At 42.5% G+C, this 18015-nt stretch overlaps 1 pseudogene; it reads right to left on the bottom strand.

Annotated features, from left to right (window-relative positions):
* Positions 1–15072: 15072 nt before the first annotated feature.
* On the bottom strand, positions 15073–15203 carry LOC148526395 (U2 spliceosomal RNA; annotated as a pseudogene).
* Between the last annotated feature and the right edge of the window lie 2812 nt (positions 15204–18015).

Below are 18015 nucleotides of genomic sequence, written 5' to 3'. Positions count from 1 at the left end.
ATCTGCATGTGATATGTGGGTGGCTTACAAATGTCTTGTGTTTGTAAAGCAGCACTCTGTGCTGTCTTCTCTCTCTGCATATATGCTGGGCACTAGGACCCAGAGTCTGCCAGGATATGCGACCTCTGATTGATGTGCTATTGCCCATGTGCAGACTGCAGCCATCTTTTTTTATGGTGTAGAGTGATACAGTGCTGTGCAGACACAAAGAATTTAACTTGCATAGGTGAGACACCTAATACCTGCATTTACCACTGTTTAACACCACTACTGCACTGCCTCTAGTTACTGCTGTTAACCCCTGCATTACCACTGTGTTCCTGCATACCCTGTATCTGCTGTTTATCAAAAAACACAGCAACCTGGTTAAAGACTATGTGGCTTAACATTCATTTTCACATCTGCTGTGCACTTATTGTGACCACCATCCCAATAGGTTAAATCAACATTATGAAGACAAAGGTTTAATGAGAAGAATCAAACTGAGGCATACTTTATATGTAGGCTTGCCATATCATCCCATTCTCCATTTCACCACATAATCTGTGTAATTCACATGTGTCCCAAATTAAAGGTATGATATGGCAAGCATATTTACAAGGCACAAAGCTGAGTGCATGGAAGAAAATGAATGAATATATGATAGACAGCATTTTATCTGTCAGGAATTAACTTCAGTAAGCATCCAAGTAAACAACGAGGAGGTTGCAATAGCGATGCTGCAAAACCTTTCACCAGAGTATGATTTCCTAGTAGTGGCTTTGGAGTCTTGTTGTACAAAGTGGTCAACAGAGATTGTACGGGCAAAACTAGTGCAGTTTGTAGTGTGCATACCTGTAGAGACCAATGTTAAGACTTCTATTCTGCTGTCAATGGGTGGTAAACCCAAAAAGCTAACATTCAACAAAACAACACAAAATGGGACATAAGGCCTCAGAATGCAGAGCAAACTAAGTGGTACTTCATCATGGAAGTAACGAATCAGTATTAAATGTAACAGACAGTCACTGCAAAGATTTTTTGTACATGGATTCAGGAGCCACAAGGCACTTTAGCTGTAATGAAAATTGGTTCAAGTCACTAAAGCCATGTGATCCTGTGAATGTCAGAGAGTAGGTGATAAAGTCTGGACGATTACTGTGCATTTAAGAATTAAAGGCAAAACAGTTGTTAGACAGAAGACATGTTATTCGTGCCAGATCTAGGGACCAATATGATCATCATCAGTGTACTGGAGAGGTAAATACAAAGTACAATTCACAAACAACAAAAGATGGACTGTAATTGCAGCAGCAACACGGTGCTAACAACTGTAAGTCCTAGACACTGAAGAGTGTTGTGCGATGACAGCTTCTGACTCCAATGAGTCCATGGAACTATAGCATAGTAGACTGTCATCAATGTACAGAAGCTTCTAGGTGGCATGACAGGAATGTCGGTTAACAATCCAGACAGACCAGAGTGTGAAAGTTGCATGAAGGGCCCCTTCCCTAAGTCAGCATTCAGAGTGGGAGCACTGTTGGAACTAATGCACAAAGACATGTGTGGATCAATGAAGGTGGGTTTAATGAGCAGGAACAGCTATTTTATGAGGCTCATAGATGATGGTACAAGGATGACACAAATTTACTTCCTGAAAACAAGAGTGAAGATACAAGTAAAATTGTGAAGCTCGCTCCCACTGGTGTCCTGGCAGAATTGATCTTCCACTGTTGCCTGAGCCATACTTGCAGGTCTGAGCGCCCGAGCCAGCCAGCCGTTATTATTACCTTGCCACTACTGACTGTCCTAATAGGATTGATTCATCACTGCTGCCCGGGACTTATATGCAGGTCCAGGTTTTACACAAGTAAGCCGTCACACTGTGCATGTGATTGGCGAGTTGAATTTACAGTAAGTGGGTACACTACACAGCTAAAGATTTTCTGTCCAACCAGCCAACTAGTTGATTGGTTGCAATGAAAATCTGGTAAGGTATGAAAGCAAATGGCAATCAGCAATTTGCTCCCAAACACCAAAAAATGGCCAAAAACTGTTGTTTGAACAAATTGTTTAGATCAAACATTTAACAAACTTGTCTGACGACCATTTTCATCTGTTTTCTGGCATTTAGGAGCAAATTGCTGATCATCATTTACTCCCATACGTTACCAGATTTTCATTCCAACCAATCAACTAGTTGGCTGGTTGGACAGAAAATCTTTAGGTTTGTACCGAGCTTTAGTCGTCCAGTGTCCACTAACAGTGTTTTACATGATGCATTTGTTACCAAGATGGATTGCTGTATGCACTGCATAACTAATTTTTACAGCTGTAACTGGAGATTATTATGGGCAACCATTATACTTATCCACTTCATCCATGTTCATATTTGCAGTTACCACAGGCAACCACCAGTACAATTGAGCCTGTCTCGACTTCCACCAACAAATCAATATATATGTTCAGTCTGGAATTTAGTCCAAATGCCATATTAAGTATTTTGCCTGATTTGTATATAACATATTGCCAATTTTCTATATGCTATAGGCTCCTACAATTTTATATTTTGTATTATTATTACATTATTTTATTGGCATATTGTTATATCAACATACAGTAAACTTTATAATTTACAGTAATCTGGTTGTGCTCCCAGTCTCTTTTCTAATTTGTCTGGTTACATTTTATGCCTTTTATGCTGTTCCTCTGACTAACCAGGATTTGATAGTTTGAAGTTATTTATTACTTCTCTTTTTCATTGTTCTTTATGTATTATGAAATCACACACTGTTGCAATACTTGTAAGTCCTCATCTGGAAAATCAGAGAAGAAAATCTCTATGTTTAAAAAAGTTTTAAAAATATCACATGAATAATTGGAATAGGTATGAATTACTGCCGGACACAAGTCTGGCGGTTCAAGTCCCGTCAGCGGCTGCCCGACATGGGTGAAAATCCCGATTGTCCCCAGGTAAGTATTTACTAACCTAACCTCCCCCCCTAGCCCTCCTTAGGGGTGACTAACCCTAACCTTCCCCCCAGTGCCTAACCCTAATCCCCCCTCTAAGTGCCTAAACCTAACCCCCCCTTCCCTGCCGCCTAAACCTAAGTCCCCCGAGGGGTGCCTAACCCTAACCTCCCCCCGGGGTGCCTAACCCTAACCCTCCCTTCCCCTAGCCTAACCCTGACCTCCCGGGGGGGTGCCTAACCCACCCCCCCAGGAGCCCTAAACCTAACCCTCCCCCCCGCGGCTGCCCGCAGCGGCGCCCGGCATTACTTCGATCGGGATGCCGGGGGCGCCGGTCTCCCGGCATCGGTAAAATGACAGGCGTCTAGATTTAGACGCCTGTCATTTAACCCTCGCCGAGATAAAGTAGTCGGGAAGCCGGCCATCGGGATTACGTCCGCCAGCTTCCCGACTGCATCCCGAATTATTAGATTTAGGTGTTTTCTTTGTTTATTATTTCTTTCACAAATTTACTGAAAAAGCCGATAAACCAAATATATGAAGATATTAAATTATGTGTATACTAGTAGTTATGGACCCGGCATCTGCCACCCTGTCTCACACGACCCTTACCAGGTAGCTCTCTGCTCCCTTCCTCCCACTCTCTGCCCCCTCTCGCTTTCAGTCCTTCTCCTGTCCCATTGGCGTGCACCATAGAAGTTGAGGCATGTGCCGTGCATGTTAGGTGCGACATACATGTGCCACAGCCATGATTAGATCATCACGCAAATGTGCGTGATGATCTAATTTAGGTCAGGCTCCAATTTTATAATAGATTTTCAGGAACATCTACAGGCTAAACTGGAGCAGACCACAATCCTCAATGAAATAAATTGGGACCTCTGTATCCTGCGTTACTCTGATATCTCCTCTATTCAATCTATGGAAAATTACAGAATGACTTAACTCATGTGAATACAGCAGTCTACACGGTAAGGGAAAGTCTCCTATGGAAGGAATCCACAATACCTGTACCCATTGGGCTTTCAGCTCCGCTACAGTGTAAACAAAAAATTCTAAGTTTAAAAGATATTCATAATTTCTTTTTTCATTATTTAAAAACTCTCTATTCAAAATAAATAAATCATATTTTTAATGATTTTAATCTGTCACAGTTATTGTTCTGGTACAACTACTGCTGTGATGCTTATTAGATAGGCATAGACACACTGTACAAACATTTGTAAAACCCTAATAGAAGTCCTGCACTTTGCCCTGCCTAAAGCTAGGCACACACTGGGCGATATATCGGCCGTTCAATCGAACAGCCTATATATCAAGAGCAGGTCGGTGGGTGTGTACACCCGATATGTCTGTGAATAACATCATACACAGACATATCACATCTGCTCTGCAGCACAGCAGCTGGCTGATATAACATTCTGCAGGGACCGCCGGTGATTCATATCTCAGCTTGGCGGGCATTTGAGTTGTGATGTTATCGCCGACACGACGAGCGACCGATTGGCAAGTGTGTATAGCTTACTTGATCGGCCACTCTGTCGTCGCGACAGCGGGTCGTCAAGAGATCGGCCTGGTGTGTACCCACCTTTAATATGAAGTTAAGGGGCTGTGGGCCTGATTCAGAGATGTACACAATGCCAATACTGACGCAGTTGAGAATTTATCAGTGAACTGCACATGCATCCAAGTTGCGCTGCCCATGTGCCAAGGTACATTACCGTAGTTGCCCATAGTGACTTTTTACTTGCAGTGTCATTGACAGACAGGGAGTGCTTGTGGGAGGTAATGGGTAGTGGCGGCAGAGAACGCAGGCATGTCACAACAATTTTGGAGGTGTGTCACAGCCTGAGTCTGCGATTCGGTACACAGTGAAAGTGGCTCCAGCTTCTCAGTACATGTGGCCAATCTGCTCGACCATAAGACTACTCAAAAGATCAATAATAGAATGATCTGTGACCGATACTGAGTCTTTGGGCCTGATTCAGAGGTGCATTCGCTCATGGATTGCAGTTGCTAATGCCTTCCAAAGCACAGCCAAGCATAGGGACGCCCATTGTTGCCTTCCCATATCCGCCCAATGATGTACAACAGCGTAAACATCGATACTATCGGGCAGTCACACAGCATGTAAGGAGAACACAATGGCTAATTTATGCGCGCTCAAGAAACGGAGTTCAAACGGTCACACATGCCTGTATACTTCTAACCACCCCACCATTACACCCCCAAATACTAAATACCTGTCACTCACTTGTAAGTGGTTCCTCTGTACAAACGTAATCTCAATGCGATTGCTGCACTGTGCACTGCAGCGTTCGCCCTGACGCAATAGCGAGCAATTGCTCGTTCTGCAAAAATATCGGCATTGCGCCCAACTCTGAATCAGACCCCTTAATTTGCAATGTCACAGGTGGGCGACTCAATGCATCTCCCGATAGCTGTTACATTTGCATATTTTCGCACAGCAACTACGTACTGGATCGCAGCTACGATTGCATTAGTGTACATCTCTATTTCAGGCCCTGTGGTTTGTAGGAATAAAATGTACACACTAGAATGCGGTGCAGAACTTATCTAGTCTCAAATTGTTCCTGTCATATCTGTTTTGCTCTAAAAACTGCAGTTTTAGTACGTTAGTCTTACATTTGAATTCTACACATCAATGTTTATTATTTTCTTCCTATTTCTATATCATTACTAATACAAAACACCACTTTTTGTAAAATCTTTTAGAAGTTATTTTATTATCCATTGAAATTGTCTCATGTTACTGGGGGAATTCCAACAGCAATACCACTTCTACAAAAGATATCTGGAAGATGGTTTTTGTTTCAAATTGTTGTTGTCATTCCGGCAGTTTGGGGTTTTTTTCTAATACAGAATCATCATCATTCAAACAATCCCACATGGGTGATACAATGAAAACAGAAACACATGGATATTACAGTTGTGTAAACAAAGAACACAATTTCTTGTATTGCATTTCAACCAAAGAAACACCAATTATTACATACAGTATCACCAGATATGGATCCTTAGGCACAAAGTGGAAATTTCATAAGCCTCATGGGGTGTCACAATTTCCTTCACATTTGGTAATTTACTTCTTTGGGGCTGGATACTATAAAGCTCCCAAAAAAGAAAACAAAACACATATAGGGTAGTACAGTCAAATTTTTAAGGATGTCTGAAAAATATGAAGATTCCACACTGACAGATGATAATATGTAAAAATATATAGAAGAGAGGATAAAACCTCTAAACCAAAATTATGGTCAATCATACAATATTTATTTATTAGATGACCCTTTATTGGTGGTGCACCCAAAATTTTTGTGTAATACACATACAAAGAACCGTCGCAGAGAGCAACAAAAGACAAAAACTGTCTTTTTGGGGCACTCTTGAAAAAATAACTAGAAAAATATGGATTACAAATGATATAAACAATAACATTTTTTTAAATTTACAGCGATCAGGTAACCAAGCCTAAGGCGAAACACGCGTCCTCCCCAGCTGCGACAGCAGCAGCTCTCACACTTACCACTCCAGCAGCCTTTTCACACGGACATCTGGTTACAAGGTACTCTCCTTTACTTTCCCTCATAGCGCTCTCTCATCTGGGAGGATGCTGGTGACTTCTCCTGCAATGCCTTTATGGTAACAGGAGTTAAGACATGGCTGATGACCCAGACAGCAGAAGCGCTGCTGTTGTTTCTTCCAGGGTCAGCATCCTCCTCTCTCTCATCCCCTGGTCGATTCCAAGACAGGGGAAAGTAGAATTGGAGAGTCGCTCCTCTTGCTACCCTGGACCTTACTTTTTTCACTGATCCAACACAGGTATTTTGAGACATTCTATACCCCGCTAAGTGGGTCAGTTTATTATCAATACAATTATATCACCTATTAAGATCATGTGATATTCAATATTATTTAAGCTTAATGTATATATAGGGAAACGTGATCTCATTGCATATTTTGCTCTCATCAGGTGGAATCCGGTGTATTTTTGTATATCCTGCTCCTATCAGGTTAACCCTTACATATGTTCACAGTACAATTGTGCTGGTGTATGCCTATTTATGGATATATGGTTTAGATTAGTCCTATTTTTCCTGAGGACTGAGTCAAGGTTTTACATTTTTGCTTTTCTAGAACTGATCTGTTTAAGACAGGTCCCTATGTGATTAAACCTCATGTTAACGTGTGGCTATTGTGATGTCTAATTTATCATGTTCTCACCTATATTATACAAGCATCAAGCGTGAACAGTTATTCATTATCAGTTTGGGACTTCTGAACATTAGATTTAAGGGGTTGATTGAATGGCAACTGCATTGCCAAAACTTGATTGAGATAGCAGGTTATCAAATATCCTAAGCAGAGAAAGATCATACTGTACCAGAATATATTGTTCTGTATAATAGGCTGTATCATCATTATTATTATTATTTTATTTATTTTGGAGTGGTTTTATATCCCTGCAGGTTGGAGTACATTTCATTATTATTTATATTCTCATTATTTTTTCCTCAGGGATTATTAGAGAGATTCATTAGAGATGCATTTTCACCTTTAAGCATACATCTATGTTTATCATCTCAGTATGATCTGTGTGTTATATTAATGTTTTTATGATCTTTGGTAACTGATTATGTTTTTGGAGTTTATTATCACTCTTTTAGAGGCAATCTAATAAAAGGTAAATTTTATTGTTCATATCATTTGTAATCCATATTTTTCAATTTTTCTAGTTATTTTTTCAAGAGTGCCCCAAAAAGATAGTTTTTGTGTTTTTTTGCTCTCCGCGATGGTTCCTTGTAAATTTTTAAGGATGTCAGATGCGTATAAACTATAATTTCCTACCAGATGGTATGGTCTACAAAAGGGGTAGACACAGGAGCCTTTTGGGGGTAAATGAGCCTCCCAATCTCAAACAGTCAATTCACAATTTTTCTCCACCTCCAATCACAGGTCCGGCATTCCTATATTAGTAAAATAGGAAATCCTATATAGTGTAATTCCGTAATTTTTAACAATTTGTTGATTTATTTTAAAATGTGTCGAAGAGTAATAGTAATTTAAGGTAGAATACTTTTTAATGTGTTTTTTATTAATATATTTATATTTTTATTTTCATGTTCCATTTAATCATGAGAATTGCCATATATCAAGACCAACCCAAAGCGGCGACCTCCACAAACAGAGACAGAAAGGACTTCAAGTATATATATCGTATATATACCTGAAGTTTACAGTTCCGGAAAGATGCCCGTGGGGTGACATACACTAGCCGGAAGGCGAGATGGAGCCACCGGAGCCACATGAAGACTAGAATGGGCGCGCAACTGTATGGAGGGACTTCGTCCAATATACACAGGAACATCACTTCCGGTCGACACCGGAAGTCTGAACCTGATGGATGGTATTTTAACAGTTGGAGAGAAAACACGTAACACCATAGTATGGAACATTGGGGTTTATGTTTTAATTGATAGGAAAATCTATGTCTGGAAATATGCATGATCGGGGAAGAATTTCATTGTGTTTAAACCCTGTCGGCAGATAACCTCTCTATACCTTGAGAAGGATAAAGATCATATCGAAAAGTGTTCACTGAGAAGATAACATGGGGATACTCTGGCTCTTCACCAATAAGACTTTGGAGATATCCAGGGACACCTAATTGATTACCCTATATGTGCTTATTTGTTTACTTTTTGCGAAGTGGATTATAAGATCTGGTGAGAGGCCACCTTATTTCCCATTGAAAATTTTATGTATGTTGTTTGAATAAAAATTACGGAATTACACTTTATAGGATTTTCTATTTTACTTATATGTACCAGACTTGTGATTGGAGGTGGAGAAAAATTGTGGAGTGACTGTTTGAGATTGGAAGGCTCATTTACCCCCAAAAGGCTCCTGTGCCTACCTCTTTTGTAGACCATACCATCTGGTAGGAAGTAATAGTTTATACGTAACTGACATCCTTATAAATTTGACAGTACTACCCTACAGTTTATGTGTTTTGTTTTCTTTTTTGGGAGATTTATTGTATCCTGGCCCAAAGAGGAAAATCACCAAATGTGAAAGGAAATTGTGACGCCCCATGAGGCTTATGAAATTTCCACTTAGTGCCTAAGGATCCATATCTGTATGCAATACTGTATGTTTTCTATGAGTGTGTTTTGGTGGCACCTTGACACCATAGGATCTGTGGGCTGCTTATGCCGTGCACACTAGTCCTTCCACATTGTCTAAACACCAGTTATTGCACACAGCTTCCATTGAAAGATATGTGAAAATAAGTCCCACAGGAACATGTATTTGTAAAATAATGACAAGCTAATAAAACTTGGAATTTTGCATGTATTACCTGAAGGAGGAATAGGATACAAATGAATAAAAATATAATTTGATTATCAGAAAATACTTCATGCTTACACTACATAGACCAGGGGTATTGTGCTATGGTGAAACTACACATCCCAGCATGCCGTCACAGTTTTAGCAAGCCACAACAGCATAAATGGGGTAGGGCATGCTGGAATGTATAGTTCCACAGCAGCTGGATTACAATTGTTTGTTGCTAATATTTATATAATAAGCGAGGAGTGTGTGTGTGTCTTTTAATCCTTTATGCACGGCCAGAGTTTTGTACCTAGCTTCACCACATTTGGCATGGCGGTGTAGTTTGACCAGGATTAGGTTTTTGGCTATGATTGAAGGTCGTCAGAGCCATGGAGATCTACATGGTACCCACCAAGTAGGCCATGGAGTCTCTGATTTGAAATTTGTTCAGGATGTCTTCCAGTGTCTAAAACTGCATTGATCTGAAGGCACAGGCTGATATGTAGGCAGAGCTGCAACAGAAGAGCAGTGAGTCAGAGGTTCAACTGTCACACTGCACCTGTACTGACAGTTATTAATATCCTCCAAGCACATTTTCATATGTCATGCTGTCCAATGTTGGTCTAAAATGTAAAAAACGAAGGCTGCAGATGTACTTCAAGGTCCATTCTTCAGCCCGGGCAATGCCAGGTATCCCAGCTAGTATTGTAATAAAGATACTTCAGAAAGTGTTGACCAATGGAACCACAATGATTAATATACAGAGTATGTCAGAAACAGAACCACTACAGTGTGACGCAATAGTACTGTAAATTGTTACGGTCAAATATTCTCCATGAATAATTAACATATAACCAAGTATTATGCACAATGGATTTTTATATGTGTTTATTATTATGATTGGAAACTGCCACGTGTACAATAAAATTATAATTTTCATAAAAGAATTGTCACTCTAAATGTCGCCCTGATATACTGTAGATTCCAACATATTCAGCAGGCTTTATTTCCAAATGTCTCATTGCTTTGGAAGTTGCACTTCGCAATAAAGCTACACATTACTCCATAAAGGGGAGCATATATCAACTAAGGAGCTTATTTATCAAATACTTAAATACTAGCAAAACCTCTCCCCGGCTCCTACAGACCTATCTCGTTACTCAACCTAGACTATAAGATATTGACTAAAATCTACGTGGACCGTTTACAATTTATTTTGCCACAGATTATACATACCGACCAGACCGACTTTATTCTAGGAAAAGACACTCGGTGGTTAATGTTTGAAGGGTCTTGTCTGCTATACAACACTCTAATAAGTCCTCTTCCCCATGTATGATAGTTTCATTTGACGCAGAAAAGGCATTTGACCTTGTTATATGGAAACACCTTTTCTCAACTCTGATTAAATTTGGATTTCCCACTGTCTTCATAGATATCCTACAAACCTTATATACTAATCCACTTTCTCAAGTGTCATGCAATAACTTCTTATCCTCCTCGTTTGAGATAAAAAGAGGTACAAGGCAAGGTTGTCCTCTCTCCCCCCTCCTTTTCGCAGTCGCAATAGAACCTCTGGCTATAGCGCTTCGTAGCTCTCCGCTGGTGGAGGGAATCTCAGTTGGCAATGTCCCTTTAAAACTCGCACTATTTGCAGACGATATGATTTTGTTTCTCTCAAACCATTCTGATTCACTTCCAATTGTGATGGATATTATTTCAACTTTTGGATCATTCTCAGGGTATAAGGTCAATTTGGATAAATCTGAGATTCTCCCTATCATTGGAACAGCTGAATATTTCAAGCCCCCACCAATATCACAGTTTCTCACAGAAATTTCCTCTACCCTTACCTATTTGGGTATTAACATTACATCTAATTTAACCAACCTCTATGAGGCTAACTTCACACCGGTCATCGCTAAAATTACAAGCTTATTAGACGCTTGGAAATCTCTCCCTCTTTCGCTACTAGGACGCCTGGCAGTACTTAAAAGTATAATATTCCCCAAAATATTTTATTGCATTCAAATGCTTCCAATTAGTATTTCTAAAAAAGATATAAAACAATTGACATGCTCTATCCCACGGTTTACTTGGCAGGGCAAAAGACCTCGAATTGCTAAGGCCAAAATCAAAACAACACGCCGCAAAGGAGGCCTCGGTCTCCCAGATATTAGTGCATACTCCATGTCGATATTTTTCAGATATATTAGTGACTGGCTGCTGGAAAGCAATCATTACACAGATAAATCTCTACATATAGCATTGTTTCATCCCTATTCCCCTAGTTCTCTGCTACATTCCTAACAGGATGATATCCCATCTCATATTTTAGAAAAATGGGATTTTGGTACTTACCGGTAAATCCTTTTATCTGATTCCACAGGGGGCACTGGAGTTGCCTACGCTGGGGTATAGAGGCGTGGTTAGCTGGAGCCGGCACTTTAAATAATTAAGAAGTGTGAAGCTCCTCCCCCTCTATTCCCCACCAGCCCTCAGTTTAGAAAATGAAGACCGAGAGGAGATGGAGAACAACAGGAATGAAAGGAAGACAATATCACACAACAACAAAACCATACAACATATGGAACAAACTGAACAGGCAGGCAAAGAGCGCTGATGTGGGCGTCCAGTGTCCCCCGTGGAATCAGAGAAAAGGATTTACCGGTAAGTACCAAAATCCCATTTTCTCTTTCATCCACTAGGGGACACTGGAGTTGCTTACGCTGGGGACGTTCCAAAGTTTTCCCCACGGGCGGGAGCGCTCAGAGGAACCTGCAAAACAATGCGGCAAAGCATGATGCTGGGGCCGCAAATGTATCAAATCGATAAAAACTTCACAGAAGTGAGCACCAATGACCAAGTGGTCACATGGCCCAAAAGTAAAGTCGAGGCACCCCTACGTGCCGTCCATGACGTACCCACAGTACGTGAGGAATGAACAGACAAGGACATAGGAGACTGACGATCATAGTTGAGATGAGCTAAACGGATTGTCAGTCTAAGCCAACGTGCCTACCCTGTTTGGATGCTGGCCAACCCTTCCGAACAGCCTCATAGAGGACAAAAAAAAAAAAAACACAGACTAGCGTAAGGACGCCATCCAAGCAATCATAGAGGCGGAGAGCTCGAACCCCATCCAGGGTATAAGGAACACCGGAGTCCCCTACCAAAGAAGGCACCACAATAGGCTGATCTATGTGGAAAGCTGACACAACCGCAGCAAGGAAAGTAACTTGCGTTCTGAGCTCCGCCCTATCATCATGAAACACAAGCCCCACCTACCGAGCCGTAGCCAAGGCCCGGAGGAGGACAGTCTTCCAAGACAAATACTTAACATCAACCGCTAAAGAGGTTCTTACATGGAAAACTAAACAGACAAAAGTACCAAGTAGAAGTCTCAGGGAGCCATCGGTGGTACAAAAGGAGGCTGCACCCGCAACACCCCTTGAATAATGTCAGCGTCGCCGGTAGGAGGGCCAATCCTGCATTGAAAGAAAATATAAAAAGCAGATATATTCACTTTTAATGATCCTAGGTAAAGACCAGAATCTAATCCCGTTTGGAGAGAAGCAAAAACAGGATAACGAAACTTCCTTGACGGTAGGCCTAGACTGTAACACCAAATGATAGAAGAGCGCCCGATGCGATGATAATGCGCAGCCGAAACCTGCTTCCTGGTGCGAAGAATGGTAGGAATAACAGAGTCTGATGGCCGTCTAAATATATCGGATTCAAGAACCACCCCGTTACACGCAGTTGCGCTAAGTTGGGGTGGACCAAAGGACCCTGCTGCAGAAGGTCCGGACAGGGAGGAAGAGGCCCGGATCAACTGCCAAGAAGGACTGAAGAACCAACTACTCTGAGGCCAGTTCCGTGCCACGAGAATGACTAAGTCCGACTCGTGTTTTATTCGTTTTAGTAGATGAGGAATTAGTGGAATCGGAGGAAACAGGTAAACCATGTCGTAGGTCCATGGAACAGTTAGGGCTTCGACAGCCTGTGCCTGCGGATCCAGAGTTCTTGACACATATATTGGTCGCTGATGTTTGATCGAGATGCCATGAGGTCCGCCTGACCACCCCAGTGCATGCAACTCATTCCGCGGGATGGTCATCCTGGCGACTTAGGTAATCTGCTTCCCAGTTGTCCACACCCGGGATGAATATTGCCGACAGGATTACTGACTGACTTTCGGCCCACTAGAGAATCTGAGATACTTCTCGCATAGTCATGCGACTTCGAGTGCCGGTCCCGGTGGTAGATGTAAGCAACGGCCGTCGCATTGTCTGACAGAACTCGTACCGGGAGAGACCTTAGAAACTGCGCCGCTTCTAGCAGAGCATGTTCCAACAAATTTATGGGCCACCGTCTTTTCTGTAGGGACCACCTTCCCTGAAAGTGATAGTCGAGGACAACAGCGCCCCCTCCTCGGAGGTTGGCATTGTCACGATTATCCAATCCCACTAATTTAGATGCAGGTGAGACCCTGACCCTTGTGTTAGCAGGGCCAGCTGGAACACCTGGTAGTGGAATCGTCCGAATTGTAGTGCCTTAAAAGCAGTTACCATCTTCCCGAAGAGACGAAGACCAAGAAGCAAGGACACCCTCTTTGGTCTGAGGACTAGCTGAAAGAGCAACCGGATATCCCGGGCCCTGTCTTCCGGAAGGAAAATCCTCTGTAATATCCCCAGAACTGGAGTCTCTGGGACGGACTCAGATTGTTTTTTTTTTTTTAAATTGATTATGTCAGTGAGACATGGTCCAAGAGAATAGATTCCGATGGAGTCTTGATTAACTGGTCGTCATGACAGACATTCTAGTGAAAACACGGGGAGGCTAGGATAACCCAAATGGCAATGGTGAGTATGCCAAATCGCAAAATGCAGTAAAGCCTGATGCAGTTCCCAATTTGGGGCATGGAGATGTGTTTATATACAGAGAAATGAGGAACTCCACCAGATTCACTCTCGCAATGACAGGCTGAAGCGACTCCATAGTGAAATGATACAGCTTCAGATACTGGTCAGGAGACTTTAGGTTTAACAGGGGCCTGCCTGCAACGTAACTGGAAACTAGCACTGCCGATTCATGCAGAGACTGAATTGCTTCCTGCAGAACCCTGGCCTTGTCCCTGGACACCGGCAGACTCGTAGAGAAATATCGATGTGGAGGAGAAACCTCGATATCTATTTGGAACTGCGCGGAAAGCAGCTTGCGAATCCACGGATCTGAAGAGGTCTGGTTCCAAGCTTGTTGAAAAGTCTGTAAGCGAGGTCCCACCGCAGGAGATCCCAGGTGGGATGGGAGACAGTCAAGCCAACTGTTGGTCGACTGGTTTCTGATCCTGTCGATGTGCAACTGTATGTGGGCGACCTCTACCTCTGCCACTCCTAATGTGCGAGGGGGTACCTCTGGTCCTTTAACTAAAGGGCTATGCATGAAAGGAATGAAATGAGGGACCAGTGTAAGTCCTCCTGGGTAACGGAGCAGTCGAAGGGAGGAAAGAAGACTTATCCCCTCTTGGGATATCCATCTGTCCAGTTCTGGACCAAAAAGTATATCACCTGTGACCATAGACCCTCAACAGCCCGATTCATACATGCAAAGCATGCGCTCTACCACTGAGCTACATCCTCTTGTTGAATTCTGCTTCCGCCTGCCAAGAGCACAAGCAGAGAATTCTGCGGCAAAAATAACAGAAGCAGACATACGAGCACTAACATCTCAGGAAACCCTGGTCAGGAAAACTGCTGACTCACGGAGAGTTCTGCTAGTCGTAACTCTGCTCTGGAAGTCCAAGTTTTTGTGGAATGGACAGAGCAAGCTCTCAAATATTAAACTGATAAGAACAGAAACTACACTTGATCTTAGCCAAAAGGCCGAGATCCTATTCTAAAAATCCATTTAATATATGGCCCCCAGATAGGGGGCGTATCAACTGGCCCGCCCAGCAAGTTACAGCATGTTTACTCAGGCGCTAACAAGCGTAGGCCTAAGTTGGGCTACCGCTGCAGTGTAAATGGATCGCAGTGTTGCTTCCAACTTGCGAGCAGAAGAGTCCTTAAATAATGTAGCACCCGGCACAGGGAGCATCGTTTCTCCCAAAAAAACAAACGCATCTACTTGAGGAGGTGTTTCACGCTGTTCTATCATAGATGAAGGGAATGGATAACCAGAGGAGAAACAACATGGATTTTGAACCACTTATCCAGTTGTTTCCATGCCACAGAAAACTGCTTGGTTATCAAAGAGGAGTTCCTGAACTGCAGGAACTACTTCCTCCGGTAGATTAAGGATCTACCTGACTGCTAGAATTAAAAGGCTCCACCCCCTGAGAGGCAGATTCTAAAACCTGCGGCGTGGAGCTGCGAGGGTTTCCTCATCCGTGGAGGACAGTTAGCAGAGAACGCTTAGTGCAGGCTTATGATAGGCAGTGGAGGACAATGTAGAAGCGGTACACATAATCTGTACCAGTCCAGATATTTACCTCCTATTAGCCGTCAAGTCTGACGTTACAGGCGCCATAACACCTGCCATGTCAGCGGCCCATGAAGTAGGCGAGACAGTAACAGAGGGATCATTATTAAACAAGCATCACATAGCATGGTGCCAGCAGCATCTGTCTTAGTTAGTTTGTTGTTACTTTGAAACAAACAAACTTTCTCTGATAAGCCTAAGTCCTGTAATTGGCATACACACACACAGCCACTCACACAGAATCAGATTCTATGCTTACACAGGGACAGGATACAGAGACAGATTGCTAGTGGGAAACAGAGGAGGAGGCTCACACCACTCCCTCCCAATAATTCAGATTCCCTGCACTTTGTACACCCCAGTGTTACACACACAGCCCCTTTTAGAAAGGATCCTGTATAAGGGATGTGTGCTAGGAGAATCAATCCTTCTGCCCTCACTGTGTGGCTTCTGCACTCTCCTGTAATGAGGAGAGATGCCGGTGGTGTATAAAAAACGGCAGCCACGCTGTTGTAACAGCCGCTTGCCGCGTATAGAGAGAGCCCGTTCATTAGACTCCGCCCCCTTCCTCCTCCTGAGGCATGCAATATGGCTGCTTAACGCTGGCCATATATTAACTTTCCCCTCTGACTGCCCTGCTACTGTGTAACAGCCGCTTGGCGCTCTACTAGCGGGGGAAGGGGAGCCTGTATAACGCTGGCTACAGCACCTGTCAGCCCCTCTACTGCCCGCGATGTTCTAAACTAGCGGGGAGACTTAATAGATAGAGAGCAGCGCTGAAGCGCTGCTCTAAACCAGCATCAGGAAGCAGGGCAGGGAGACAGGGGATGCGCAGCTGAGTGTACTCACTGCGCTCCCTCAGAGGTCTCTTCTCTTGTTGCTCAGCACTTCTTTCTTCTTGTGACCTTGTCATTGTGTAGAAGTGTGCTGTGGTGATAAGGAGCTGTCAGTTGCTTTTAGGATAAGCACTGTGCACTCCTCCCTGCTCTACTAAGAACAGGGCGCCAGGTACCCGGACCCCACCTTTAGAGAGGTGGCGAAGGGTACCTAATATAGTGTAAAAGATGTAATAAAAAAATTAACCTATTAAAATAAAAAAATCTAAATGTATTGCTGGAGCACAGCCTGTAGTGACCAGCTCCTAGGGCACATTTTCTAAACTGAGGGCTGGTGGGGAATAGAGGGGGAGGAGCTTCACACTTCTCTAATTATTTAAAGTGCCAGCTCCAGCTAACCACGCCTCTATACCCCAGCGTAAGCAACTCCAGTGTCCCCTAGTGGATGAAAGAGAAACATAATTTTTTGTGATACCTATTCAGCCTGGATATCAGTCAACAAAAGTTTGAAAAGTAATCACCTCTACTCTCCTTATGTCCCCCTTTGGGGAAATCCGGCCTTCGCCCCCTCCCTCTCTAACAATAATTACAAACGTTGGAATGAAAAAGGTTTATCGTTTATAGCTAAAGTCTTTGACCCAGGAGGAAACATATTGTCTTTTTCAGACTTGCAACAAAAGTTCCAAATACCAAAACACCAATTTTACATGTATTTGCAAACCAGACACTATATTTCCTCTCTTCCAACGCTTTCAAATGAAGCCGCAGAAATTAATCCCCTCTACTCACTCTTGAAAAGTATTAATTCATACCCCTATAAAGTAAATAGGTTGTACCCATATTTGTCTGATAACCTCTCTGCTCCTCAATGGTCTTCTCTCTTCAATACCTGGAAAATAGATATTCCGACTCTGAAATATTTATCAGACTTAACTAATCACTATGATTCCACTTTCAGATACTTGAAGTCAGCATATCTACAAGAGGTGCACATGCAGTACGCACATTACATATGGCTTATATCTCTCCAGCCCAACATAAGCATATGGTATCTTCAGAAAAAGGTGAATGCCCTAAATGTCACACATCTCATGCCACATATATACACTGCATGTGGGAATGTGGTAGAATAAGAAAATTCTGGAACAAAATCATTAACTATATTAATATAATTTTTCTCTTCAACTACAACCTAACATACTTGCATGTCTGTGCTAATTTTAGATTCTGGGATCTGGGCCCAGGCAAAAGTGCAAAGATTCCACTACTTACAACATTAGTAACAGTGGCAAAGAAAATAATTCTAATTCACTGGATCACTAAATTCTTCCCTACTCTGAATGAGGTCTAACAGAAAAAGCTTCAATTATTGTACTTTGACAGATGCTCA

The sequence above is a fragment of the Taudactylus pleione genome, unplaced genomic scaffold (assembly GCF_031769625.1).
Source record: "Taudactylus pleione unplaced genomic scaffold, aTauple2 ptg000099l, whole genome shotgun sequence".
In the NCBI taxonomy this organism is placed as follows: domain Eukaryota; kingdom Metazoa; phylum Chordata; class Amphibia; order Anura; family Myobatrachidae; genus Taudactylus; species Taudactylus pleione.
This window is presented reverse-complemented; position numbering and strand designations above follow the sequence as displayed.